The sequence below is a fragment of the Callithrix jacchus genome, chromosome 17 (assembly GCF_049354715.1).
Source record: "Callithrix jacchus isolate 240 chromosome 17, calJac240_pri, whole genome shotgun sequence".
In the NCBI taxonomy this organism is placed as follows: Eukaryota; Metazoa; Chordata; class Mammalia; order Primates; family Cebidae; genus Callithrix; species Callithrix jacchus.
In genome coordinates, this window is record NC_133518.1 from 4,585,217 (window position 1) to 4,610,646 (window position 25,430).

The following is a 25,430-nucleotide window of genomic DNA, read 5'->3' on the forward strand; positions in this document are numbered from 1 at the left end:
CAATGCAAAGAAACTAAGAACCTTGAAAAAAGATTTGAAAAAAGATTCGAGGAAATGATAACAAGAATGGATAACTTAGACAGGAATATGAATGAATTAAAGGAGCTGAAAAACACAATATGAGAACTTCGCGAAGCATGCACAAGTTTCAATAGCCGAATTGACCAAGCAGAAGAAAGAATATCTGAAGTCGAAGACCAACTCAATGAAATTAAACGAGAAACCAAGATTAGAGAAAAAAGCGCAAAAAGGAATGAACAAAGTCTCCAAGAAATGTGGGACTATGTGAAAAGACCTAACCTACGTTTGATAGGTGTACCAGAAGGGGACGAAGAGAATGAATCCCAGCTGGAAAATACTCTTCAGGACATCATCCAGGAAAACCTCCCCCACCTAGCAAGACAGGCCAACACTCAAATGCAGGAAATACAGAGAACACCACAAAGATATTCCACAAGAAGAGCAAACCCAAGGCACATAATCGTCAGATTCAACAAGGTGGAAATAAAGGAGAAAATACTAAGGGCAGCCAGAGAGAAAGGTCGAGTTACCCACAAAGGGAAGCCCATCAGACTCACAGCAGATCTCTCGGCAGAAACACTACAAGCCAGAAGAGAGTGGGGGCCAATATTCAACATCCTTAAAGAAAAGAACTTTCAACCCAGAATTTCATATCCAGCCAAACTGAGCTTCATAAGTGAAGGAAAAATAAAATCCTTTGCGAACAAGCAAGTACTCAGAGATTTTGTCACCACCAGGCCTGCTTTACAAGAGCTCCTAAAAGAGGCACTACACATAAAAAGGAACAACCAGTACCAGCCATTCCAAAATCACACTAAATGCTAAAGAGCATCAACATAATGAAGAATCTACAACAACTAACAGGCAAAACAGCCACTTAGCGTCAAAATGGCAGTATCAAATTCACACATAACAATATTAACCCTAAATGTAAATGGACTAAATGCACCAATCAAAAAACACAGACTGGCAAATTGGATAAAAAGCCAAAACCCATCAATGTGCTGTATCCAGGAAACCCATCTCACATGCAAGGATACACAAAGGCTCAAAATAAAGGGATGGAGGAAGATTTACAAAGCAAATGGAGAGCAAAAAAAAGCAGGAGTTGCAATTCTCATCTCTGATAAAATAGACTTTAAAGCAACAAAGATCAAAAGAGACAAAGAAGGCCATTACATAATGGTATAAGGATCAATAAAACAAGAAGAGCTAACGATCCTAAACATATATGGACCCAATGCAGGAGCACCCAGATACATAAGGCAAGTTCTTAATGACTTACAAAGAGACTTAGACTCCCACACAATAATAGTGGGAGACTTTAACACTCCACTGTCAATATTAGACAGGTCAACCAGACAGAAAATCAACAAGGATATCCAGGGCTTGAACTAAGACCTGGAGCAAGCAAACCTGATAGACATTTACAGAACTCTCCACCCCAAATCCACAGAAAATACATTCTTCTCAGCACCACATCACACCTACTCAAAAATTGACCACATAATTGGAAGTAAAGCACTACTCAACAAATGCAAAACAACTGAAATCATAACAAACAGCCTCTCAGACCATAGTGCAATCAAATTAGAACTCAGAATACAGAAACCAACCCAGAACCGCACAGCTTCATGGAAACTGCACAACTGGCTCTTGAATGTTGACTGGGTAAACAATGAAATGAAGTCAGAAATAAAGAAGTCCTTCAAAACCAATGAGAACGAAGACACAACATGCCAGAACCTCTGGGACACATTTAAAGCAGTCTCTAGAGGAAAGTATATAGCAATAAGTGCCCATATGAGGAGAATGGAGAGATCCAAAATTGACACCCTATCATCAAAATTGAAAGAGCTAGAGGAGCAAGATCAAAAAGACTCAAAACCCAGCAGAAGACAAGAAATAACTAAGATCAGAGCTGAACTGAAGGAGATTGAGACATGAAAAACCCTTCAAAAAATCAATAAATCCAAGAGCTGGTTTTTTGAAAAGATCAACAAAATAGACAGACCACTAGCCAGATAGATTAAAAAGAAAAGAGAGAACAACCAAATAGATGCAATAAAAAATGATAAAGGGGAAATCACCACAGATTCCACAGAAATTCAAACCATCATCAGAGAATATTACAAACAACTCTATGCACATAAACTAGTAAACCTGGAAGAAATGGATGTATTCCTGGACTCCTGCATCCTCCCAAGCCTAAACCAGGAGGAAGCTGAAACTGTGAATAGACCAATAACAAGGTCAGAAGTCAAGGCAGCAATTAAGAGCCTACCACACAAAAAAAGCACAGGTCCAGACGGGTTCACAGCCGAATTCTACCAGACACACAAAGAGGAGCTGGTACCATTCCTTCTAAAACTATTTCAACAATCCAAAAAGAGGGAATACTTCCCAAATCATTTTACGAGACCAACATCATTCTGATACCAAAACCCGGCAGAGACCCAACAAGAAAAGAAAACTTCAGGCCAATATCCATGATGAACATAGATGCAAAAATCTTCAATAAAATATTGGCAAGCCAAATGCAACAGCAAATCAAAAAACTTATTCACCATGATCAAGTAGGATTCATCCCGGGGATGCAAGGCTGGTTCAACATACACAAGTCTATACACGTAATTCACCACATAAACAGAACCAAAAACAAAAACCACATGATTATCTCAATTGACGCAGAGAAGGCATTTGACAAAATTCAACAGCCCTTTATGCTAAAAACCCTCAATAAACTCGGTATCGATGGAACGTATCTCAAAGTAATAAAAGCTATTTATGACAAACCAACAGCCAATATCATACTGAATGGGCAAAAACTGGAAGCATTCCCTTTGAAATCTGACACTAGACAAGGATGCCCTCTTTCACCACTCCTATTCAATATAGTACTGGAAGTTCTAGCCAGAGCAATCAGGCAAGAAAAAGAAATAAAGGGTATTCAAATAGGAAAGGTGGAAGCCAAATTGTCTCTATTTGCAGACGACATGATAGTATACCTAGAACACCACATCACCTCAGCCCAAAAACTCCTGAAACTGATAAGCAACTTCGGCAAAGTCTCAGGATATAAAATCAATGTGCAAAAATCACAAGCATTCGTCTATACCAATAACAGACTTAAAGAAAGCCAAATCAAGAATGAACTGCCATTCACAATTGCTACAAAAAGAATAAAATACCTTGGAATACAACTCACAAGGAACATAAAGGACCTCTTCAAGGAGAACTACAAAACACTGCTCAACGAAATCAGAGAGGACACAAACAGATGGAGAAACATTCTATGTTCATGGTTAGGAAGAATTAACATCGTGAAAATGGCTATACTGCCCAAAGTAATTTACAGAATCAACGCTATCCCCATCAAGCTACCAGTGACTTTCTTCACAGAACTGGAAAAAACCACCATGAACTTCATATGGAACCAAAAGAGGGCCCGCATAGCCAAGTCAATTCTAAGCAAAAGGAACACAGCGGGGGGCATCACACTACCGGATTTCAAACTATACTACAAGGGTACAGTAATCAAAACAGCATGGTACTGGTACCAAAACAGAGATATAGACCAATGGAACAGAACAGAGGCACCGGAGGCAACACAACATATCTACAACTATACAATCTTTGATAAACCTGACAAAAACAAGCAAGGGGGAAAGGATTACCTGTTTAACAAATGGTGTTGGGAAAACTGGCTAGCCATGTGCAGAAAGCAGAAACTGGACCCCTTCCTGACACCTTACACTAAAATTAACTCCAGATGGATTAAAGACTTAAACATAAGACCTGGCACCATAAAAACCCTAGAAGGAAATCTAGGCAAAACTATCCAGGACATAGGAGTAGGCAAGGACTTCATGAACAAAACACCAAAAGCATTGGCAACAAAAGCCAAAATAGACAAATGGGACCTAATTAAACTCCACCGCTTCTGCACAGCAAAAGAAACAGTCACTAGAGTGGATCGGCAACCAACAGAATGGGAAAAAATTTTTGCAGTTTACCCATCTGACAAAGGGCTGATATCCAGAATTTACAAAGAACTCAAACAGATTTACAGGAAAAAAACAAACAAGCCCATTCAAAAGTGGGCAAAGGATATGAACAGATACTTTACGAAAGAAGACATATATGAGGCCAACAATCATATGAAAAAATGCTCATCGTCACTGGTCATCAGAGAGATGCAAATCAAAACCACATTGAGATACCATCTCACGCCAGTTAGAATGGCGATCATTAAAAAATCTGGAGACAACAGATACTGGAGAGGATGTGGAGAAAAAGGAACACTTTTACACTGTTGGTGGGAGTGTAAATTAGTTCAACCATTGTGGAAGACAGTGTGGCGATTCCTCAAGGCCTTAGAAATAGAAATTCCATTTGACCCAGCAATCCCATTACTGGGTATATATCCAAAAGACTATAAATCGTTCTACTATAAGGACACATGTACACGAATGTTCATTGCAGCACTGTCTACAATAGCAAAGACCTGGAATCAACCCAAATGCCCATTGATAATAGACTGGATTGGAAAAATGTGGCACATATACACCATGGAATATTATGCAGCAATCAGAAATGATGAGTTTGTGTCATTTGTAGGGACATGGATGAATCTGGAGAACGTCATCCTCAGCAAACTGACACAAGAACAGAAAATGAAACACCGCATATTCTCACTCATAAGCGGGTGATGAAAAATGAGAACAGATGGACACAGAAAGGGGAGCACTAAACACTGGGGTCTATTGGGGGGAAAAGGGGAGGGCCAGTGGGAGGGGGAGGTGGGGAGGGATAGCCTGGGGAGAAATGCCAAATGTGGGTGAAGGGGAGAAGGAAAGAAAAGCACACTGCCATGTGTGTTCCTACGCAACTGTCTTGCATGCTCTGCTCATGTACCCCAAAACCTAAAATCCAATAAAAAATTTTAAAAAAATGAGCCATTAGTTTAGATATTCTAATTCTCTTTCCAGTTCACAGAAAAATTATCTATAATTGGTTTCATTTTACCAAATAAAGAATGAATTTAAAAATACCCTTTCCATCCTCCTTTTGATAGAATGTAGAAATGTAGAGAAAATAATCTTCTATTCCTGCTTTATCATTGCTCTTTTTAAATCATATCTTTGCATTTGTTTGGTACAAGATGTGATATTGCAAATGGCAATATGAGCCTTGTGCTTTCAACTCCAAGAGAATTCCTTGGTGTAGCAGAATCCTAGATCCCCTTAACCCTTTCAGGTTCATTGAAAATCAACTAATTAACTTTACAACAGGCAGATTAATAAGAGAAAAGATATACAAATTTGTATTAATATGCATGGAGTGAAAATCACAGAGTGATTATCCCTCAACCCAATAGGATACAGACACTCATATACCTTTCTTCTTTTAGGGGTGGTAAATAATTTTTAGGGGATTTCAATGGGCTTGAAGAACATAAAACAGCCTGACCAATCTGTTTGGGCCTGCAGAGCAGACAATGGTTTATGACAAAAGTCTATCCAGGTGTGTGGAAAGACCTTAGTCTTTCTTCCTGTGATAAAAGTTTTCAGTTAATGAAAATTCAGGGGAAGGACCAGAGATCATTGTTTTCTTCTTTGGTAGGTTTGAACTTTGGGAATATAAGGGAACTTCAGAGAACAGCTTCATTCTGTGCTTTGGAAGAGACAGGAGATTGAGAGGAGGGTGGAGAAAGAAGGTTAGAGAGAGCTTGAGCCTTTTTTAGTTCAGCGTGTCAAAGCTATTTGTTTCTGAACCCCAATGTCTCCAAATTATGGGAGTCAAGTTGTCCTGACTCAGTCAGGTTTATGACTGCTATGCTCCTGTTTTGAAAGACAGGCTGTGACTTTTCTTTCTCCGCTTGGACAAATTTAGTGTGTCTCCACAAATAACAAAATCCTCGATAGCTAGTGCATTAGTTCCATGATGAGGCTATGTAATGTGTTATGTGAAAGCAACAGTCAAATTCTCACCATCCTTCAGATTGTTTTACTGTTTCCAATTCTGTAATTGTAAGTTCCCTGTTCACTGTGATGGCTAACTCTTCCTAAGGGGAATATGAATTGAATAGTGCGATTTGAATTATAGGTTGTAAACTCATCTTCAGTAAAACTTGTTTTTGCTGTTAATTTCTCATGAGGCTCTGATGGGGAAAGTGTCTCCACTGAGCAGGTTTTGTTTAGTTCTGCCAGACCACTGAGGATTTCAACAGTCCTAACCAGTTTTGTATTAATTTGTTATCTCACATGCTTAGAGTTTCTGCAGCACCAAGGGGGTGTAAAGATCAGGTTTTAGGCTTTGTTTTCTCACAAGTGATATTTTCTTTCTTTGAGACAAAGTCTGGCTCTGTCACCAGGCTGGAGTGCAGTGGTGCAATCTCAGCTCACTGCAACCCCTGCCTCCCAGGTTCAAGTGATTCTCATGCCTCAGCCGCCCTAGTAGCTGGGACTACAGGCACCCACCGCCACACCTAGCTAATTTTTATAATTTTTAGTAGTTGCCCAGGCTGATCTCAAACTCCTGACCTCAGGTGATATGCCTGCCATGGCATCCCAAAGTGCTAGAAGAACAGGCATGAGCCACTGTGCCCAACCAACAAGTGATATTTTCTTAATGCCCAAGGTACCAAACAGTGGGCATGCAGCAGGATCTACTTCCCCAGGAGAGTGGGGAAGAGTTTTTATAGGCCATTACTTCTGGACAGAGTAGCTCCTTAATGTTTCAAGATATATTCAGAGTTCAAATTCCAGCTCTCCTATTCCATGTAGACAAAAGTGATCATATTTTCTGTCCCTGGCCCAGTCTCTAGGACTCATAGTTGAGCCTAAAATTTATCCAGAAAAATTTTGGATGGAAAGCAAGCAATAAATAGTGAAATCAAATTTAAGCAAGATGTAGTGGGGTGTGCCTGTAATTCCATTACATGGGAGACTGAGGTGAGAGGATTCCTTGAGCTCAGGAGTTTGAGACCAGCCCAGGCAATATTGCAATGCTCAGTCTCCACTAGAAAACAAGTAAATAAATATAAAAGAAAGATCAAGCATAGTGGCTCAGGCCTGTAATCCCAGCACTTTGGAAGCTGAGGCAGGCAGATCAATTGATGAGGGCTTAGAATTTAATTTTTAATTTTAATTTAATTTTTTTTTTGAGATGGAGTTTTGCTCTTGTTGCCCTAGCTAGAGTGCAATGGAATAATCGTGGCTCACCAAACCTCTGCTTCCCAGGTTTAAGCAATTCTCCTGCCTCAGCCTCCCAAGTAGCTGGGATTACAGGTATGCACTACTATGCCTGGCTGATTTTGTATTTTCTGTAGAGGGTTTCTCCATGTTGGTCAGGCTAGTCTCCAACTCCCAACCTCAGGGTGATCTGCCTGCCTCAGTCTCCCAAAGTGCTGAGATTACAGGTGTGAGCCACCATGTCTGGCCAGGATTTTATTTTTAGTTCTCTGTGACATAGAAATGGATTTAGGTCTTGGAAGGATGTTTAACCCAGAGCAAGACCATAGCAGGGACTCAGTAAATGTCGATCAAGGTGATGACTGAGGTAGGAGAGACAAAAGAAATACATAGAAAACTTTTTTTCCCACAAAGTGAGAACATATATCACCAAAAACTACATCATGTGGCACAGCCAAAATTGTGTAGGAGATTGTACTGGTTAGGATAAAGTCTATGCTACTGTAAAAAAGAGACTCAAAAATTCAGAGACTTGAAAAGGATGAAAATGTATTTCTCTTTGATAGGACAATCTGATTAGTCTAGGCTAGGCTATCAAGACAGCTCTACTCATGAGGCCATTAAGAATCAATTGCTTCTCCCACCATTGATTAGGGCTACCATTCCTAAACTGGGTACCAAGTTGTCCCAGGGAGCTTCAGCAAACTGCTAGGGGCACCATGGAATGTTTCAAATTTTTAACAAAAGTGCAGTGATTCTCAACATCTGACATGCCACAAAATCTGCTAGCTACTAGGTAGTTCACAGTATCAACTTTAGATAGCACAACTTTGCTTTTGATGGCATCGTATTTTTGTAAGCTAAGACTTTGGTGTCTGAGATGATAAAAAGTAAATATTATGAGAAGAAAATCAGTGTGAAACAGTAAATAAGGGTGGCAGTGTCCAATGTGATTCCAAGGTCTGAGGACTTGTACAGTACCCAACAGGTGCACTTCCCATTACCAAGTAATTGCAGTTGTTTAAAAGTGAAATAAAATGTTTTTGCTTCAATTTATGCAAATTATTTTGGCAAATTGCTGATAAGTCTTGGGAGACAATTCTCCATAGATTTCTCATGAGTTTGCACATGTTATAACTAAAGGCCCTAGCTGCCTTTGATCCAGGTTAACTTTTCAAGATGTTTGTGTAGCTAATAGACTAAAGAGGCACAGATAGTAATTTCCTCTAGAGTAAAGAGCAGGTCTATTTATTTTCTAGTAATAAAGATAATGTCTCCCTCTAGGGCAAAGATCAGGCAGACTTACTGATGTTTTTTTTAGATGAAATCTTTACCTGTAGCCCAGGCTGGGGTGCAGTGGTGTAATCTTAGCTCACCGCAACTTCCACCTACTGGGTTCAAGAGATTGTCCTGCCTCAGCCTCCAGAGTAGATGGGATTACAGGCACGTGCAACTGCACCTGGCTAATTTTTTGTATTTTTAGTAGAGACAGGGTTTCACCATGTTGGCCAGGCTGGGCTTGAACTCCCAACCTTGGGTAATCTGTTCACCTTGGCCTCGCAAAGTGCTAGGATTACAGGTGTAAGTCACCACACCTGGCCTTACTGCTGATTATAAAAGATTTATGTCACCAAAACTTGGTAACCTGAGATTCAGGTTACCTCTCCTATAGTAAAACCCATGGTGTGTGAAGGTGTCATATGGCTCTTCATATAGCACTGTAGGAATCAGGGCTCAGAAAACCAGAGCTAATGAGGACACTCTGGCTATTGCTACTGCCAAGAGTAATAAATTCCTGGTGGGGCGTGGTGGCTCACACCTATAATTCCAGCACTTTGGGAGGCCGAGGCGGGTGGATCACGAGGTCAAGAGATTGAGACCATCCTGGTCAACAAGGTGAAACCCCGTCTCTACAAAACAACAGCGAAACTCCATCTCAAAAAATAAATAAATAAATAAATTCCTCAGTCTCTGACCCAGGAGTCTTGTGTCTTCTGCCAGCATCCATGAAACTGTGGCAGGCTAACTTGCTAGTTTACAAATAGGATGAAATCTTAGACCTCTCAGTTTTGACATTAAGTTGTTAGAATATATGAACTTAGGTTGTTTGAATAAAACTACTCTATAAACAGAACTTTTGAGTACTTCTTTTGGCCTGGGAGCTCTGTGATAAAATTACTGAGACACTAAGCATGCTGTGAACTGAGAAGTTTGGGAATTTCTGGCTCTGTGCATTGTTCTCATCTGTGTTTTTTTTTTCTTTTGTTAGTTTGTTTGTTTTGAGGCAGAGTCTCACTCTGTCACCCAGGCTAGAGTGCAGTGGCATGATCTTGGCTCACTGCAACTTTTGCCTCCTGGGTTCAAGTGAGTCTCATGCCTCAGCCTCCCAGGTAGCTGGGATTACAGGCATGCACCACCATGCCCGGCTAATTTTTGTATTTTTAGTAGAGATGGGTTTTCACCATGTCAGTCAGGCTGGTCTTCAACTCCTGACCTCAGGTGATCCACCCACCTTGGCCTGTCAAAGTGCTAGGATTGCAGGTGTGAGCCACTGTGGCCAGCCTCATCCATGTGTTTGAAGATGCCTGGGAAGTCATCACTTTCTAACTGGCAGGGATGTAAAAGGGAAAAAGACAAGGGAAGCAATTTCTTTTTAAAAACAAGCCAGTCACTAGTCACACACATTTCTGGCTCACACTTCAGTTGGTGAACTTAGTTGTATATTCACAGCCAGCCACTAAGGAGGCTGGGAAGTGTAATCTCTAGATAAGTGTCCATGTGCCTAGTTTAAACTCTACATTTCTGGAAGAAAACAAAATCAATTTTGGTGGATAATGTTAATTTTCCACCACAGAGATACTTTCCTATGGTTGGTTATTGCTGCTTAACTAATACTCTGGGTAGAGATGTATAAACAGTCTTTTAATATCTTCACTGTGAGTTGGCACTGTGTGGTTTTTATCTGCCAGGCATGTGCTTGGTTATCTCTGTGGTTTTCTTGCTGCCTTATCCTCTTTTGGCTTCCTATACTAGCCCTAATGCTCAAAACCCATTAATGAGAATCTTTGCTGATATGGTTTGGCTGTGTCCCCACCCAAAACTCATCTTGAATTGTAGCTTCCTATAATCCCCATGTGCCTGGAAGGGACGTGGTGGAAGGTAATTGATTTGTGAGTGTGGGTTTTCCCATGCTGTTCTCATGATTAGTGAATAAGTCTCATGAGATATGATGGTTTGATAAAGAGCAGTTCCCCTGTACATGCTCTCTTGCCTGGCAGCATATAACACCTGCCTTTGCTCTTCCTTTGCCTTCTGCTATGATTACAAGGCCTCCCTAGCCATGTGGAACTGTGAGTCCATTAAACTTTTAAAAAAACATTTATAAATTAGCCGGTCTCAGGTGTGTCTTTATTAGCACTGTGAGGATGGACTAATACATTTGCCTAGGCAGATTCTGGGATGCCCAGTCTATTGGGTGGCAGGTACTGGGAACTGTGATGTGCATTCTTGGGTTTTATAGCTTAGAGTGGAGGGTGAATCAGTGAGTAGGGCATGAATCCTGGACTCATGTCTACAGCAAAGTGGGGCAGAGCAACCACATTTGGCACCATCCAAAGGCAGGAGTGGATTCAGGCTTTGAGGGCCCTGAGGCTTAAACAATTTGGGGATTCTCTTTAAGAAAAAAGATACGATATAATATTAAGTATGTACAAATAATAAATATTTACCATAATTAAATATTAATATTAACACACATATTTATTATTTATTTAAAATATTCATTTGGAATAAGCTAAGAAATAATCGTTTTTTGGTTTTTTTGAGATGGAGTCTCGCTCTTGTTGCCCAGGCTGGAGTGCAAGGGTGTGAGCTCAGCTCACTGCAACCTCTGCTTCCCAGGTTCAAGTGATTCTCCTGCCTCAGCCTCCCAAGTAGCCAGGATGACAGGCACCCATCACAATGCCTGGCTAATTTTTTGTATTTTCAGTAGAGACGAGGTTTCACTATGTTGGTCAGGCTAGCCTTGAACTGGTGATCTCAGGTGATCCACCTGCCCCGGCCTCCCAAACTGCTAGGATTACAGGCATGAGCCACCACACCTGGCTGAAATAATAGTAATTTTCAAATGTAGAAATGCTGGCAGATATTACAAACATTACCACATTTTACAAAACTGTAATACTTTATTCATCATCTGTCCAACACACCTCTATATATTTTTGGTAATTTCTATATGATTACAAATTCTTAAAAACACATAAAACAAATCTGAAATTAAAATAAACACTACTTTAAGATGGAGTTTTTCTCTTGCTGCCCAGACTGGAGTGTAATGACCTAATCTCAACTCACTGCAACCTCTGCCTCCTGGGTTCAGGTGATACTCCTCCCTCAGCCTCCCAAGTAGCTGAGATTACAGGCAACCACCATCTCGACTGGCTGATTTTTGTATTTTTAGTAGAGATGGGGTTTCACCCTCTTGGCCAGACTGGTCTTGAATTTCTGATCTCAAGTGATCTTCCTACTTCAGCCCCCCAAAATGCTGGAATTAGAGGCATGAGGCCACTCCTGGCCTCAGAAGAGCAATTTTAAATTGCTTCTTGTATTGAACTGTAACTACAATCTAATTATAATTGTGTAATCAAGTTACTTTACTATTACTTACATTGATTTATTAATGAATATGTATAGGAGTTTTGATATAAGAAAACTCCTAAGGCCATTTTGCCATTTCTGTGTCAATGTTGTGTGCCTTTTTGTTAATGAATAGACCTTGTCAGCCCAAAGAGCATCAGATGTGCTAAGAGGTGATGTGATCTGATCGGATGCATAAAATATGGGACTTCCTACACAGATGGGCTTGCTGTTGGTGGCACTGCTACAGTTTATGCCCTATGAATCCAGGAATTGTGACCAATCCTATTTTGTGAAGGTCTCATCAAAAGATATATGTGTATTATGTGTTAATAATCCTGTACACTCTACTATCACATGTATTTCTGATAGTAGCAAATTTTATTCTTAACCAGGTATTCAATGAGAACTGAATCTTCCATTTACAACTGCATACGTCTGATGATTGGAAACATTTTCTGAAGACTAACTTTTGGTTCCAGACATTTTAAACTGTATTTTTCCTCTATTACTTATGTGTATTTCTGGTGGTGGACACTGTGGGACGTGTTCATAGCACAGTTTGGCCCTTGGCTCTGCAATTTTGTGTTATGACACTAGATGAATTAACTTGATGGCATTAGGGGTATTTCTGGAAGCCATTCCTACATCAAGAGAGCTGGTGATAACCTAACTAAATATAAAATCAACTGCAAACCACATAAATATATGCCACTCAATCCAAACTTCATGTATCCCCAACTCAACTTCTTCTTAGTCAGATGCCAAAACTGCCCCCTACAAACTCATCACTACTCAATAAAAGATCGATGGTGAGGTCAGAAAGGAAAGACATAGTGATCTTAAACAATGACTGTTAAAATATTTTTACTTTCCAAATTGTATAAAATCACATGGTTATAGGAACACATTGTTAGGGCTGCTCAAGGGATGTTGGATAGGGCACATGAATGTAAAGCTTGATCTCCAATAGCATCATTGGCATTACTAGGTTATGAGTGACCACAGGCAGATCCATGTACAAACCAAGGCAATAGCCTCAAAAAACAACCATCATTTTGAAGCACTTTACAAAGCATTCATATTCATATTCATATTTGATCCTCAAAGCAGCCTGTAAGCTGTCAAAGCAGAAACATTTTGAGAAGTAAAATAACTTGTTCCAAAAGAGCAAAATTTCTTGGACCCCAAACTGAGACCTTCCAACTTCACAAGTCATGCTCTTTCATTCTACCACACCAGACAAGATTTGTACAACTCTTTGCCTGACATATATTAACAGCTCAAGAAATATTCATGGAACAAATGAAAGAAAATGAAGTAGAGTGGGAACCAGGAATCCTTTAAGGACTAAGAAAGACAATTCTTTAGTGAGAAGAAAACAGGCCAGAATCTCAGCCTTTCCAGCATCTCTTCCAGATGTCAACCTGTTTTTCTTCCCCAGTGGCTCAGTCCAGTGCAATGAGAGAACAGAACACAAATGAGTACTCTATAAATGGGCTCTAGGTCCATGTGCTCCCATAAAACAGTTTCTATTTTTCTGGGTAACAAGTAGAGAGTGAGCTGGGTTTTCCTCTGCAGGTGGAGGTGGAGTAATGGGGAGCAGATGGGTGAGTTTTAATTAAAGTTAATTGTGGCTTTGGTAAATGAAGAAAATGGTGACTGTGTTACCCACCTGTTGCATGACTATTGCTTCACTTGAGTTGCGTGGTGGGAGGAGGCTGGGAAGAAAATCTGGACTTTTTATTTAAATACCTGAGGCCCTGGTCTTCATTCCAGATGTGGTGAGATCAGTGATGGGGTCTCAAGGTTCTTTTCTGCTTTGTCAGACTCAGGCAGGAGGAGGCTCTTCATGCTGAGTTCCAACACCTAAAAGCAAACAAGGGGATGGAAACTTATGCAAGTTGATTTAATTGGGAGCCTAGTCCATATGGAAATATTGGCAGCCTCTGGAATTTCTGACAACCCAATTTCTTTCTGTTTTTAAATTATTTCTTCTTGCTCCTCTTCTCCTCCTCCTTTTTCCTATTCTTCTTCTTCCTCCTTCTCCATCTTCTTCTTTCTTCTTCTTCCTCTTCTTCTTCTTTTTCTTCTTCTTTTCTCCTCCTTCTCCTTCCTTCCTTCCTTCCTTCCTTCCTTCCTTCCTTCCTTCCTTCCTTCCTTCCTTCCTTCCTTCCTTCCTTCCTCCTTCCTGCTTGGCAGGGGTCTGTCTGCCCCATGGTTGATGCTTAACAAATATTGAGAAAAATAGTTTCCCTGACTCAGTGATGGATGAATAACGTATGCTGACTCAGATACTTTGCTTATCAGTCCAGCTGAGTGTCCAGGCCACTTAGTTGCAGCCGTGGCCATGACCAGCCAGTGAGACTTGCATTTATTCAGTAAAGATTAATTGACAATGGCTTGAGTTAACACCACTAAAGGGTAATCGACATTGTGGACCTTCCGAGTAGAAAGAAATTAACCAACCATGGTAGAACAAAAATTAGTCTTAGGACCACATGAGTAAGCAAGTTAGTTAGATAAACTCCCCACATTCCTGTTTCTACTCTAATTTATTTAACTAAGGGGACAAGGCTGCCTTCAGCCAAGTACTATAATAAAAACTCTCAGGTCTTCCAAAAGAGTTTGTGTATATTCTCTATAACTAGAATTTCTCCCCAGCCCGACTGAATCCCCACATTCCTTCTTCCCTCTTAATCAATAGAGATGAGGTCTCTCTATGTTGCCCAGGCTGGTCTCAAACTCCTGGACTCAAGTGATCCTCCCATCTTGGCCTCCCAAAGTGCTGGGATTACAGGTGTGAGCCAAGATGCCTGGCCATCAACTGCCCAATTTCTGCCCTTTTATCAGGAGTGAAGAGAAGGGCTTATTTAAAACTAAGGCCCAGTAATTTGGAGAGTCAAATGGTCAGAGAAATGAGTAGGGAGGTCTCAGTCAAGGAGGTGCAGTCTGTTCAAAATCATTTCCATTTAGTTTAAACCTTTAGCGGCCTCCTGCTGCCCTCAGAATAAAAGCCAAAGTCCTTAGTATACCTCACCAGGCCCCAGATGTCCTGGCTCTGACCTCTTTCTCCCTTGCTCCCTTTGCTCCAGCCTGATGGCTCTCCTGGTCCCCTCTCTGTCCTACAGCCTTTGCATATGTTGCTTTCCCAGTTCTTCATATATTTGGCTTCTTATAATCTTTCAGGTTTTTGGCTTAGATTCACCTTCTCTGTGTGGCTTTCTCTCACCACATTATCCAAGGCAGCATCCTCACCCGACACTTCCAGCCACCCTTACCTGCCATCATCTCCCTAGCACTTCAGTCTATAATGTTCTTGTCTATTTAGTTGTTTCCTTACTTATTACCTGCTTCCTAACTTACTAGACTGTAAGCTCCACGAGGGCAGAGGACTTGATTCTCTTATTTCCTCAGCATAACTCAAGCTCTTAGCACAGTGTCTGCCCCACAGTTGATGCTTAATAAAAATTGAAGAAAATAGTTTCTTTTATGGCATTACTTGAATTACTTGGGGAAGGTTCATCTCCACAGTCAGAGTGGTTTTTAAACTCTCAACCCCAGACTTTACTTTTCTATCTTAGGTTAAACGTTCTGTCCATCAGGATTTGAAGACCAAATTTAAAAAGGCTTGTCTTGGGTAGCTCTGAGGACTCTCCTCTGGTCCACTGATTAGACTGGGAAAGCATATGTTTTTGCAGCTGATGAAACAACCTGGCTCCTGAACGTGTGCACTCTCTCAAGCTGGACAGGACATACCCTGAGAGCTTGCCAGGGCATGCTCTGTCAATAATGGAGGCACTGTTCAGGCTGCATGGGCAGAGCCCCGGGAGGATGGCAACCAGCAGTGTCCCTAGGAGGTGACCCACAAGTCCAGGAGAGGTACACCTAGAAAAACAAAACTTTTGCAACAGGAGCCAACCCAGTACTGGAAATGCCACTTGGAATGAAATCCCAACAGTTGAGAGCCCAGAGAGTTGGTAAAAATGGAAAAACTCCCATCCACACATACACTTTCCACCGGAGCCTATTCCACCTGCATTTGCTTCACCAGGGCCTTGCCATGAAAATGTTACCTGCCTTGACAATCAACAGCATCAGTTCAGGGAGGAAAAAAAAAGTGAAAGTGGAATGAAGACAGCAAGGCCATGGACAAGGAAGAAGGGCTTCTGTGGAAACGCTTCCTGACTCTAGAGAGTGATGATCTCAGGAGTTCCTCTGGCATCTCTCCAGGATCCTTCATTTTAGAGGGGAGAGGATATCTTTTTTTTTTTTTTTTTGAGATGGAGTCTTGCTGTGTTTTCCAGCCTGGAGTACAGTACCACAATCTTGGCTCACTGCAACCTCCACCACCTGGATTCAAGCAATTCTCCTGCCTCAGCCTCCTGAGTAGCTGGGATTACAGGCATATGCCATGATACTCAGCTAATTTTGTATTTTTAGTAGAGATGGGGTTTCACAATGTTGGCCTGGCTTGTCTTGAACTCCTGACCTTGTGATCCACCCACCTCAGCCTACCAAAGTGCTGGGATTACAGGCATGAGCCACTGTGCCTTGTGAGACTATCTTTTAATGAGAACATTTGTAGCCTGATGGCCAGTAGAACTGGGGTATAGTCCAAACTGTGCTACTCACTTTGCTGAGTAACTTTGGACAAGCCACTTTGCCTTGAAGATCAGGTTCCTCTTTCAAAAAATGAAAAATTAATTAATTAATTAATTTTGAGACAAGTGTCTCTGCACTCTGAGGCTAGAGAGCAGTGGTGTGACCAGAGCTTATTGCAGTCTCAAACTCCTGGGCCCAAGCCATTGTACCATCTTAGCCTCCTGAGTAGCTGGGACTACAGGTGAATTCCACCACACTCCAAGAGTTTTTAGTAGGCACAAGGTCTTGCTATGTTTCCCAGATCTCAAACTCCTGCACTCAAGTGATCCTCCCACCCCATCCTCTCAAAGTGCTGGGACTACAGGTGTGAGTCACTTGCCTGGCCTAAATTTTTAAAATTATGGTAAAATATTCATGGCATAAAATTTGCCATTTTAACCATTTTTACAGTTCTGTGGCCATTAAGTACATTCAAATTGTTGTGCAATCATCATGACCATCCATCTCCACAACTTTTTCCATCTTCCCAAATTGAAATTTCATACTGATATGGTTTGGTTCTGTGTCCCCATCCACAATCTCATGTAGATCCCATAATTTTTGTGTGTTGTGGGAGATAATTAAATCATGGGGCAGGTCTTTCCTCTTGCTGTTCTCATGATAGTGAGTAAGCCTTAGGAGATCTGATTGTTTTAAAAATGGGAGTTTTCCTGTGCAAACTGTTTTTGTGTCAGTTTGCTGAGAATGGTGGTTTCCAGATTCATCCACATCCCTGCAAACAACGTGAACTCATCCTTTTTATGGCTGCATAGTATTCCATGGTGTGTGAATGTCTATTAGCCAGAGAATCCATCTTTGGAGGAAATATTCCAGGAAGCTCTACACACAGAGGACATCAGTGTAGAGAATCCAGAAGCAGTGGGGTCAGGGACCTCAACACACCCTACAAGCATCTCTAGGGAGAAAAATGAAACCTGGGTAAGACATTCTCTAAGTCTCCTCCACACATTAAGCATTGATTTTTCTACATTCATGTGATATGTTGAACTGCCAATATGTTCAAGGCCCATTTTCTTTACCTGTGCATTACTTGTGCCACAAAGGGTGTGAGAAGACTTGAAAAACTCACACAATAGAAAAGGATAAAACACACAATGGGGAGTATCAGGGCAGAGAAAGGTGGGAGAAATGCCTGTGAGATATATGAGCAAACAGCCACTGCCTCTGCCCACAAGCTACCTTGTCTGTGAGTAATGTAGGTGAAGGAATGTTGGAGAAACCTGAGCAGAGATTACCTTATACACATGTGGAATCTCCAGAGGCAAAGAAAGACAAAATTTTTTATGTCAATTTCATATCCACCTCACCCAAAGCCACACTGCAAGATTCAAAGTGCAAATGGAACAGGGAAAAATATAGCATGTTGAGGAGGCAAAGTCGGTGCTTCTAAGAATGAACTCAAGTCATACAACCTGAAGTTGAAATCCTCTCTATCACCTGCTAATCCAGTGCAAAAGACTTAACCTCTTTTAGCCTCCATCTTTCCATCTACAGAAGGGTGATGACAGAAAATGTTGTGAGGATTAAGACAAAGAACACATGTAAGACACTTAGTCCAGGGCCTGCTGTAGTCACTATCAGTATTGGCAGCTACTCTTACTTAAACTGTATGTTGGAGGTGTCCATGCCACATCTGTTTTGTTCACCCTTCTGTCCCCAGCATGTAGCAGAGGCCTGGCTCTTAGTAGGCACTGAATGGATATTTGTAGACTTGAATTGATGTAGCTATCTCTCCTGTTGGACATGCCCTGTGCCACACCCCCTCTGACAGTGGTGTGTGACAGGGTTGAAGAAAGAGCATGAGGTAAGGCTGGATAAAGACATTGCTCACCGAGTAACACCCAAGACTAGATGCTTATGGGCTTTGATAAAGCCCATCCCATAGCTTGATTTCATCATGACCGCCCAGGTCAGGCCCTGTCTCATGCTATCCCTCATGCCCTCCCTCTTCAAAGAAGTGTGTCTTGTACCATCCCCACCTATTCCAGCAGGGTATGTAAAATAATAAATTAGGACAGAGAAGATATCAGTCCTGCAGACTTCATTTTAAATCAAATACTATTTATTAAATGTTAAACATGCATGTGATTAAGGCTCTTTGCTTGGCAGAAAATTCAGAGTTGAGCAAGAAAACACCTTTTCTATCAACATATTTTCTAATAAATGGGGGAGTATATTAATATATAAGAAAAATTCCAGACCAAGAGAATCAATTAATGATATGGGAAATGAAAGGGGAGAATTCACACTCGGCTGCAGTTATCTGCAGATGTTTCTCGTGGGAAGTGGCTTTTTAGATAGCCTTTGAATTTGGTAGGTGGAGGAGAGGTGAGCCAAGGGAATCAGAAGGTTTCAGACATAGGAGAAATGATGGGAACTTGGAAGCAGAAGAGTATAACGTGCATGGCAATCAGCATCATAGATTTTGGAGGGATCAAAGGAAACATGGAAAAATGTGTGTAGACAAGGTGTGATGGCTGATCCCTGTAATCCCAGCACTTTGAGAGGCTGAGGTGAGCAGATCACTTGAGGTCAGGAGTTCAAGACAAGCCTGACCAACACAGTGAAACCCCATCTCTATTAAAAATACAAAAATTAGCCAGGTGTGAAGGCACAGACTTATAGTACCAGCTACTCAGAAGGCTGAGGCAGGAGAATTGCTTGAACCTGGAAGGCAGAGGTTGCAGTGAGCCGAGATCAGGCCATTGCACTCCAGCCTGAGTGACAGAGATGGTCTCAATAAATAAATAGATAGATAGATGATAGATAGATAGATGATAGATAAATAGATAAATGAAAAAAAGAAAAACATGTCCAGAAAGGGAGCTTCAAGAGTCTTGAGGTCTAGGCAAGAAGAGTAACTGAAAAGTTTCCAGTGGGGAGATGTGTAATCAGACTGGTGTTTGGGAAGATTAGACTGGCAGTGGCATTTGACCTCAACAACAGGGAGAGAGATGGGAAGTCAGGGTTGACTTCATGGACAGTTGAAGTGAGTCTGGACAGAAATTATGAACAATGTGCGGGCAGCAGAAATGGACAGAGGACGTATGGAGGCACTTTGCTAAGGTGACCCCCATGTGCAGGATTCAAAAGTCTGTTCCCATAGGCCAGGTGCGGTGGCTCAAGTTTGTAATCTCAGCACTTTGAGAGCCCGAGGCTGGTGTATCACAAGGTCAGAAGTTCAAGACCAGCCTGGCCAAGATGGTGAAACCCCATCTCTACTAAAGATACAAAAAGTTAGCTGAGTGCGGTGGCAGACAATTGTAATCCCAACGACAACTGGAGAGGCTGAGGCAGGAGAATCGTTTGAACCCAGGGTGGGAGAGGGCAGAGGTTTCAGTGAGCTGAGATGGTGCCATTGCACTCCAGCCTGGATGACTGAGTGAGACTCCGTCTCAAAAAAAGAAAAACGTCTGTTCCCTTGTTTTACCTTGAGAGAAAGTGAAGTGTGGCTTCTCAATCTTTCCTGGTAGTTCTCACAGTCCTTCTGTGAACAGACCTCCAGCTTGGAAGGAAGGTTTGGATCCTGGGTCTGAGGGCTGGCAGCGGGGATTGGTGAGCTAGCTGGAGCTGGAGGCATCTGCCCTTCCTCCCCCACCCCCACCCTCCATGAAATTTCCCCCATTCACTGCTTGAGAGGAAACAGCAGGCTGAGTTGGATCAGGAGGGGAAGCTTCTTTGCCATGCCCAAGACCCTCTGTGCTTTTGGGTCAGCCCCACTCTGCCTGGCCCTCTGTGATGATAAGGACATAGCACCTCAGTCATGCATCCCTGGGAATGTGCCAAAGACAAGAATCATTACCTATGTGTTCCCAGTCAACTGTCTTTTCTCTCCTCCATCCCCAGCAGCTAAATAGAAGTTCTCTTAATTTGCTCAGCTTCTCCCTCTTCCCTAATCTCCAAAGATAATTCTGTCTTTGCTGGTTTTCTGTTTTTCTTATGATACAGAAATAGGAAGAGAAAAGGCAGACTTGAGTGTTAGGAGGATAAGGGGTAATATTCTTGGTGGCTTGGGTCAATTCTAGGATTACACTTTTGTGTATAAAGTTCAGGCAAGGGGCTACATGAACAGGATACTAAAGAATGAAGCCAGAAGACAAAGTCAGCCTATATCATAAGGTGCCAAGAGAGAAGTATGGAAAAAGGAAAATGAAAAATAATCTGGGCTGGGTTTCAGGGAACAGTCACAGAGGAAAGCTGACAAATGAAAGGCTCTGAGACCCAAGATGTGTTGCTTTAGGTTATAGGTTGAATACTTTTAATGTCAATTAAATGTTGGAATTTCATTTTGGTTGCTTAGCTATGCTTCAAATGTTTTATTTTAATGTCACATGAGGCCAGACTGGACAGTATTGTATTCCAGCTTATACGTATGTTATAAGAATAGCATAATGGTTCACACCAAGAATTCCGGAACCAAACTCCCAGCCCGCAAATCCCACTTCCACCACTTAATAGTTTTGTTACCTTTGGCAAGATATAATACTTGTTTCTCTGTGGCTCAGTTGCTTTGTCTGCAAAATAAGTTGATGAGAGTCTCCATTTCCAAAGAGTGTTGTGAATATTAAATGAGCTACTACTTGTGAAGTTCAGAGAAAGTGCATGCAAAGCCTGGCATGTAACTGGCACTCTAGAAGCATTAGCTATTATGACTACAGGGACATCTAAGGTCATGAGATTTTTCTGTCTTGGTTCAACCACGGTGGTGAAGACAACTGTCAGAAGAATTATCTTCAGCAGATAAATTTAGGGAAAATTTGGGCCGGGTGCAGTGGCTCATGCCTGTAATCCCAGCACTTTGGGAGGCTGAAGTGGGCAGATCACTTGAGGCCAGGAGTTCAAGACCAATCTAGCTAACATGGTAAAGCCCTGTCTCTACTAAAAATACAAATAATTTTAAAAAAAAACAAAAATTAGCCGAGCGTGGTGGTACATGCCTGTAACCCCAGCTACTTGGGAGGAGGCTGAGGCATTAACATCACTTAAACCCAGGAGGCAGAGGTTGCAGTGAGCCAAGATTATGCCACTGCACTCTGACCTGGGTGGCAGAGTGAGACTCTGTCTCAAAAAAAAAAAAAAAAAGATTTAGGAAAAGCAAGGATTTTCTAGTCAGTTGTGAGTTGTGACAGGTAGACTTCTTAAATGGTCCCCACCTCCAGACACTCACCCTTGTATGATTTGTTCACACTGAATGTGGCTAGACCTGGTGACTTATCTGTAACTCATAGAATATAACAATGATGACCAAATGTAACTACCTTTTTTTTTTTTGGAGACAGAGTCTTGCTCTGTCACCCAGGCTGGAGTCCAGTGGTGTGATCGCAGTTCACTGCAACCTCCACCTCCAGGGTTCAAGAAATTCTCCTGCCTCCAAGGAGCTGGGACTGCAAGCACACACTGCCATGCCTAGAAATTTTTTTGTATTTTAGTAGAGATGGGGTTCCACCGTGCTGCCCAGCTGTTCTCAAACTCCTGAGCTCTGGCAATCGACCTGTCTCAGCTTCCCAAAGTGCTGGGATTATAGGTGTGAGCCACTGCATTTGGCCACACTTTCTTGATTTGGTTACAAAAGGTTGTGACTTCACTCTTGCTAGCAGACTCTCTTTGAGTCTCTTGGCTAGCTGTTTTTGTTTTTTTTTTTTTGAGACAGTGTCTTGCTCTGTTGCCCAGGCTGGAGTGCATTGGTGCCATTTTGGCTCACTGCAGCCTCATCTTTCTGGGCTTGAGTGGCCCTCCCACCTCAGCCTCTCGAGCAGCTGGGACCACAGGCATATGTGCCATCAAGCCCAGCTAAATTTTTTTAATTTCTTGTAGAGATGAGGGCTTGCTATGTCATCCAGGTTGTTCTTGAATTCCTTGGCTCAAGTGATCCTCCTGTCTCAGCCACCACAGCATGCTGGCATTACAGGTGTGAGCCATCGCACCCTGCCTCTTGCTAGCTTTGATGAGGCAAGCTGCCACGCTGGAGAAACCCGTGGTTAGGAACTGAGACCAGCCTGTGGCCAACAGCTTACAAGGAATTGAGGCCTTCAGTTCAGTATCCCCCGAGGAATGGAATCCTTCCAGCAACCACTGAGTGAGTTGGAAATGGATCCTGCCTCAGCTGAAAATTTGACGGCAGCCTTGTGAGACATCCTGAAACAGAAATCCCAGCTAAGGGATCCTGTCTGGATTGCTGACCCCAGAGACTGTACAATAATAAATATGTGTTGTTTTCAACCATTATGTTTATAAGTGACTTTTTACACAGCAATAGATAACCAATATAACCATATACCAAAGAAGAAACTTGGGAGCTGGATTAAGGGCAGAGGTTCAGTTCTAGGACATCAGGGTGGAAGTAGGGGAGCCACTATGGAAGGAGCATCCCCTGGGGCCACCCCAGGTCCTAGTGGGGTGGAGAGTGACTCTGGCTGCACCCTCTAAGATGGCTGACAGCTGAGGCCGTTTTAATGCTTCCTGTCTCAACAGCAGATCAGTCTGGGAACATTTTGTCCTCATCTTGTGTCATCGACCTCCCCTCAGCATTGGAGTATGTACCTTCTGGAAATGCCTGCTTATCTTTATGACACAAATCTCTTCGTTTATTTATTCATTTGTGCAACAACTATGAGCTGGACACTTCTATGTAGAGTGGATCCACTGTGAGTAAGAAATCACCCTCACACAGTTAAGAGTTTCTTCAGGCGTAAGAGTTCCCATCTTTTTTTTTATTATTTTGTTTGAGACAGAGTTTCACTCTTTTTTCCCAGGCTGGAGTGCAATGACTCTATCTTGGCTCACTGCAACCTCTGCCTCCTGGGTTCAAGTGATTCTCCTGCCTCAGTCTCCTAAGTAGATGGGATTACAGGCACATGCCACCATGCCCAGTTAATTTTGTATTTGTAGTAGAGATGGGGTTTCACCATCTTGGCCACCACCTCGGCCTCTCAAAGTGTTGGGATTACAGGTGTGAGCCATCGTGCCCAGCCAAGTTTCCATCTTTTAAATTGTTCCTCTACCTCCACTGGGGTGCCATTTCACCACACCCCTTAAAGGCTGGGGTTCTCCATGGCATTGTTCTTGTCTCTAATTTCTTCTCACCTCATGCAGTCCTCCCTAGTTATTCCAGAATTCAAGATTCCTTCATCACTTCTAAATATCTGAAATCTACATCTCTAGCTCAAAACTCTCCAAATGTCAGACTGTCGTGCTACTTACATATTCCACAGACACTTAGTTCTGCGAAAAGCATTGAACAATCAGTAAGTAAGTATTAAACAATAAATCAGATCTGTTCCTGCACTGAAAACCAGATGTGCCAGATTAACTGAGAAGTTGAATATCTGCATACTGTCCTGTATAAGTGTTTTAAGGAATTTTCAGGGGGCTGCTCTTAACTTTATGTGATTTATACCATATGGGGTGACTTCACTAAATTAGAAACTCAAATAAACTCACTTCCTCCATCTCTTCATTCTCTTGTCCTGCCCAAACCTTCTTTTTTCCAATCTTTCCTCTCCTAACTAACAGTACCATTATCCACCCAGACAATATATGGAGTCACCCAAATTCTTCCCCCCAGGCTTCCCTGATATCCTCCAATCTCATTAAGTTTTGTAGAATTTACCTCCTAAATACTCATTTCCTTTTCTCCATTACTGCTGTCTTAGGCTCATTTTAAGCTTGCATCTTCTTTTACCAGGTCTGAGGTAATAACCTTCAAATTGATCTTCCTTTCTTGAGGCTCACTCTTTGTGCTTTTGAAGTATTGGATGTGAGATTGAAATAATCACTAAGACAAAAGTAAGCCAAATTGTAGGGTCTTTATTGCTGGCAACCACAGAGGACTCACGTCTCTCCAACCCATGGCCCTAGACTCAGGGGGAGCAGGGTATTTAAGCTGAAAAACCACATCCTGGGTTTAGGTGAGGGGATGCAGGGCAAGCATCTTTTCAATACTTGCTGATAGGCAGAAGTAATTCTGGTAACTACTGATAAGCAAAGGCTGGTCATTTTAGAGCAAGCTAGCAGTTTTGTTTACAGAAGCCAAGGTCAGCAGTTATTGCAAGGAGAATGGGGCAGATTTTTGGAAAAACAGCTTTGTCTTATTAAATGCTTTGCTCTGGTTCTAACTCTAGGCCCGCTATAGCACATTCCTTCCTGTTCTTTTAACATGTATTAAATCTTTAATAGTTTTCCTCTTTTTGGATCCCTTCCCAATTAAGGAACTAACATACCCTTCAGTGGATCTTTAAGTAAGGACCCACCGGTGATAGGTGAGAGTCAAGGGGGTTCCTCTCTGAGGGGCTACACCAGGAATCAGGGGGAAAAGGAAGGTTACTGCGAGGAGTGCAAAAGTCTTAGCTTTAGGGGGTCTGTTGAAGATGAGGCCACCTTCCATTGTACATCAGGGGGGCAGTCTTGACATGTGAGTGGTGAATCCAGGCAGTCAGTCCATTCAGCTTGACTGCCGTGGGGGTGACCAGGATCACAGTGTAGGGTCCTTTCCAGTGAGGAGTTAGGCTGGAGGCAGTGAATCTCTTTACCAGGACTTTGTCCCTGGGCTGGAAGGGGTGTAGCAGCTGGTCAGTGAGGTTCACTGGGGTAGGTTGAATTCCCCTGATGAGTGGGTGCACCTGGGACTGAACAGACTGGAGTGCCTGCAAGGACTTAAGGAGTGTATGGTTATGGACTTCAGCATGTATGGTGTCTGCAAGTTTGGGGAGTAAGGGAGGGGGCCTTCTAAACTTAATTTCAAAAGGAGTGAAGCCTTTCTTATAGGGAGTACATAGGGTATGGAGGAGAACAAAAGGAAGCAGGTTGACCCAGTTTTCACCAGTCTCTAGAATAAATTTTGTTAAAGTCTCTTTTATGGTCCAGTTCATCCTTTCAACCTACTCTGAAATCTGGGGGAAATAGGCACAGTGTAAT

At 42.1% G+C, this 25,430-nt stretch overlaps 1 long non-coding RNA gene across 3 annotated transcripts in view; it reads right to left on the reverse strand.

Annotated features, from left to right (window-relative positions):
* Positions 1–25,430, reverse strand: part of LOC144579999 (uncharacterized) — a 125,676-nt gene that overhangs the window by 60,865 nt on the left and 39,381 nt on the right. For all 3 annotated transcript variants that reach the window (XR_013528812.1, XR_013528810.1, XR_013528811.1), the window contains one exon: positions 13,608–13,721. This is a non-coding gene — a long non-coding RNA (uncharacterized LOC144579999). The remainder of the gene's footprint in view (positions 1–13,607; positions 13,722–25,430) is intronic.